The sequence below is a fragment of the Grammomys surdaster genome, unplaced genomic scaffold (assembly GCF_004785775.1).
Source record: "Grammomys surdaster isolate TR1022 unplaced genomic scaffold, NIH_TR_1.0 344, whole genome shotgun sequence".
NCBI classification, from domain to species: Eukaryota; Metazoa; Chordata; class Mammalia; order Rodentia; family Muridae; genus Grammomys; species Grammomys surdaster.
Window position 1 is genome coordinate 1994313 of NW_021604763.1, and position 5195 is coordinate 1999507.

Sequence of the window (5195 nt, forward strand, 5' to 3'; positions counted from 1 at the left end):
TACACATGATCTTTGTACAATTCATATCCAATAAACAATTTAGGACAGTCAAAAAAGAAGATTATGGATACACAACGCATTGTTCAAGGATAAAATTTAGTAATCCATCCCAGCTATTTTTCCTCTACTCAAAATTATGATCATTTCCAAATTATCCCTTAATATGACAACTTATCTATAATTTGTAAAATGACCATTACCAGACTCCCAAACCCAGGGAGTTGGGTTGATGACTCTCCATAACTTCTTCCTGCTGAATAGAGGTGATGAAAAATTCATTAAAGGGCTGGAAAGGAGTGGGAAAATGAGAAAAATCAGTTAGACTTAAGAAAGCTAGCTTTAGCATCTGTTATCCAGTCTCTGTATGCTTAGAAGGCTCAGGGCTTGACTGAAGTTCCGGCTGGATGCATCTGAAAGGTTGAATGAGGCAAAATGACCTGGAATTTGCGTGGCAATCCTCGAAGCTGTTTTGGTCAGCAACTGGAAGCAGGGGCCAAGCAGGTCAGTTCAGCATCTCTGATCTGATCATTCATCTGAGGCTGAATCTTGCCAAAGTTGTATATTCTGTAATATATGAATCTCACAACCAAAATTTTAGTACCATTAAGATTTTCTTACGAGTTGTGCAGGGTGCACAGATCAGTTAAGGATGAATTTTTGCTCCTGTTTGAGCAGGTGAAAGACAGCTATCCTTTTTATAAATTAATTTTATTAATAACCAATTGTGATAAGGCTTCATTCATGCCATGTGAAGGATGGCACAAAGAATCTTTACCTGTCCTATTTGATTCTCTTGAATTTTTCTAGTTCTTTGGGAGGGGGCGTTTCTCCCTGCCATATCTGATCCATGTGACCAGAAAGGGGTCCAAAGTCTCTTCTCCTTTCCAGTCAACACAAATGCAGAGACTTTCTTCCAAAATAACAAGTCCTTGGTCCATTAATGGGAAATCATTAAACATGTAGCTTGACCTCTCTCCCAGAGGAATTTTAATATAACTATCAAACTTAAAACTACACTCTTTTTGATAAATAAAACAAATCAAAGGAAAGAAAGCACTCTAAACAAATATTAACCAATGAGACATTCGTTCTACTGTCTCCTGTCTTGGCCTTCATGAGATCAAGGTCTAAATTACTTACTATCTCCATCTACTTACTGTGTGAGCCTAGTTCCAGGCTCTCTCCTTATATAATTCTCAAGGCCTAAATTTCTACTGTCTGAGATAGGCTAGGCAACCTACCCCTTCCTTCGATTTAATTTTTTAAGATTGAATGCCTCCATATTTTATTATCTATGTCTACTTACTGTGTGAGCCTATTTCCAGGTGCTATCTCTGTCTTACTAGGCAAAGACATCCCAGAAATCCCATGAGCAGATCATGTTCAAAGATCCTGAGACATTCTCCTGGCAAGACTTTTTCAAATCTTCTCTAAAACATTTTTTTCCCATTTATCCTCCCTAACTTCTCTCTTCTGTGGAACTTAATATTTGTTGTGTTTGCCAACTGCCTCTCTGCCTCTCTTTGTATCAGTTCCAAACCACAGGAAGAAATCCCCATGTGGCTCTGGCAAAATCTGTATTTCCCTTCTATCCTTAAAAACAAGAAAATCAAATTTTAAAAATCTTTGATTACCTTCTTGTAGGAAGCAGGCAGCTTTTACCATCCCAGTGCAGCCATTCCGTCTCTTTGCACAGCAGGGGATCCCAGCATCTCTGAGCTAAGGCTCTCCCTGTGTTCCTTTGTTCAACTTTCCCTGTGCACTGGAGCCATGTGACTCACTCCACTCCAATTGCTGAGAAACAAATTCTCCCTTCTTCCTAGACTTTTATTGCTGTGGGTGAGTAATCAATCCATCTGAGAATTCCTAATTTTATAGTGGAGTCTTGCCCTACATTAGGTGCCATATATTGCATGTAGCTTTTGCTACCTTATCTAAGTTCCAGGAATGAGTCCGCACTCCCAGTCTCCACCCAGATTCCCTTGAATCCATGAATAAAAAAACAACACACACACACACACACACACACATACACACACACCAGTTAATCTTAAAATGCATTTCCTAACTCAATAACTCAGCACTACTAAATCTTTCGTACCACCCCAGGCATAATCCAGTAGAGTGGCCATTGGCCACGGAAAACTGGATACTCACATGGCTGGTTGGCTTTATCTCCTGCATCCACTCCTAGCTTCTTCTTTCCCTGCTCTCCTGATTTTCCCTGCATCTTCTCATGCAACTCTAAGTGTCCTGCCCTGTCCTCAGTCATTGGTTGCTGATGTCTTTACTGATGGATCAAGAACCAATTGGGGAACAGCACTAGGCATCAGAACCAACCCCTACACAAACAAAAAAAGGATATAAATGTATGGCTATTCTTCTACAATTCTTCAAAATAACAATGACGATGTGCGTAGGTTCATGAATGTGTGAATGTCATTGCAATTTAAGACAGAATCTGGCAAACATTTAATTTTAATATGCACACTTTAGAAAACTGAAAACACTGCTTTGGTTGCTAGGTGCCCATCTACAGCACTTTAACAATGGTGAAATTTCTCAGGAGCTCTTTATTGTTGAAAAATAGCTCTGCTCATAACTTCAACTTCTGAGTTTGAGTTGTTGGCCCAAGTTTTAAAAAGTCTTTATATATTGAGAATATGGCAATGTTAATTACCTTTCCCACTGCTGATGATCTACCTGACAAAAGCAATTTAAAGAGTTGAGTGTAGTGGGACATGCCTTTAATTCCAGCACTTGGGAGGCAGAGACCTGTGGATCTCTGTGAGTTCAAACCCAACCTGTGTACATAGAGGGTGCTTAGACAGTCAGAGCTACACAGAGAGATGCTGTCTCAACAAACAAACAACACAAACTTTTAAGAAAGGACGGGTTTAATTTTGACCCACAGTTTGAGAGTGCAGTCCATTGTTGTGGGGAAGGTGTAGATCAGCCACACAAGGTAGTGGTCACAGTTTGCTTGCTTCTTTTATTCAGTCCAGGGTAGGGGGTGTTTATGATACTTTGATCAGGAATCTGAGTGGTAACACTGAAAGTCCTGCTCTACAATTGTTCCTTGATCGATCAATAAGGATGCTAGAGTCCATTGAGCTGGGAGGAACAGGCAGGACTTCCAGTTTTCCCACAGGCAGGCTAGTAGATGCAAGGGAGGAAAAAAGATTCACCATGCTTGGGAAGGAGGAAGAGCCACCAGCCATGTGAGATCTTGGGTGGAGTGGCCATTGGCTGTAGGAGATAGATTAGAGACTAACTGAGCTGAGGGCAGATTTAGGAGGCTGAGTTAGGAGTCAAAAGAAGGGCTCAATAGCTGAGGAAGACTTAGAAGAGCCTTGCCGTTGAGCATATAAAAAAATAAGCTAGTGTGTGTGTGTGTGTGTGTGTGTGCATGCGTGCATGTGCGTCTTTCATCGAGTCTTTCATCCCCAGATCCAAGGGAACCTGGGTGGGGCTGGTAGTGCTGTCTTATAACGGCCCATTCTGCTGCTCTGGTCCGAGGGTCAGGGTCTAGCAAGAGAGAGAGTGGGGATGGAGGGACGAGAGACACGAAGAATGGAGACAAGACAGAGTCTGATCAAGTCTTCTTTATTGAAAGGAAATCCTAGGTATTTATACCCTTTACCATGTGCCTTGCCCTCGTGGACAAGCACAGCTGAAGGCACTACGACATGTGCCTTGCAGTGTGGATATCACATGCGCCTAGCTAGCAGTGTGGAGACCATGTGCGCCTAGCTGCTGGCGGCACTAAACAGCAAAACAAGATATGTGAGAAAAACAAGATGTTTATCAGAGTGTGCCCAGCTGTTGTGGACTGTTGAAAACAAGTCTCTTGTCAGGGTATATGGCTCGAGATGGCTGCAAAGATGATAGCCGCTTTCAGCTAGGAGTCGGCTCCCAACACTGCTTGAAGCTTGAAGCTGGGTAGTAGGAACTACATGCTACAGTCCAGGATCCCACTTACTGGATGGTGTTATCCGACATTTAGGTTATGTTATCCCTCCTCAGTTAAACATTTCTGGAAAGCCCTCACACACTTCCTGGGCAAGTCTAGGTCTAGTAAAGTTGACAGTGCATGTTAAGCTACCATGGGGATTAGTGTGAGCATGACTCTCATGTGGTCTGCCAGGGCTTTGGGTCTGCCAGGGCTTTGAGGCTCCTTTGACTGAGGGTGACTGGGGTTAGGATTTTTTTTTTTTGTGCTAAGGAACATGGTTTCTTGGAACCCATAACTACTTCTAGCATCTAGCTAGACTGATGTCCTGTGGCTTAGTTCTAAACTGATAGGATGGGCTATCTGTGGAATAGTGGGAAACCATGATCACAACAGAGGGGGACCCTTTTACCAGTAGAATCTGAGATTTCTCAGGCTTTGCATACTTTGTAGCATGGTCACTACACACAGCCCAGATCTTATTGTCTACAGCAAAAGCAGAAGCTTGGGTACTTTGAATATATAGGTAATCAAAATTCTCATTTATGATACTTTTAAAACGTTCATGTATTCTTTCATTCCATCTCAACTGCACTCCCAACCTCCTGTCTTCCCCAGATCCATCCCTATTTCCCTTCAGAAAAGGGCAGGCCTCCCAGGAAGAGCAACCAAACATAGCATAACAGGTTACAATAAGACTAGGCACAAATGCTCATATCACAACTGGACGAGGCAATCTAGTAGAGGAAAAGGGCCCCAAAAGCAGGCTAAAGAGTCAGAGCCAGCTCTACAACCATAATATACATGTGGAGGACCTAGGTTAGACACATGCAGGCTTTGAGATTGCTGGTTCAATCTCTTGTGAGTCTCTATGAGCTCTGGTTTGTTGATTCAGTGGATTTTCTTGTGTTTTTGACCCCTCTTGACTCTACAACCCTTCCTCCCCCTCCCTCTTCCACAGAATTCCTCAAGCTCTGCCTAATGTTTGGCTGTGTGTTTTTGCATCTGCTTCCAGATGAATCTGGATGAATCCTCTCTGATGATGATTATGCTAGGCTCAAGTCTTCAAGTATAGCAGAGTATTGTTGACTTTTTTATTTTGGGGGGGGAGGTTTCAAGACAGGGTTTCTCTGTGTAGCCCTGGCTGTCCTGGAACTCACTCTGTAGACCAGGCTGGCCTCGAACTCAGAAATCCACCTGCCTCTGCCTCCCAAGTGCTGGGATTAAAGGCGTGCACCACCAC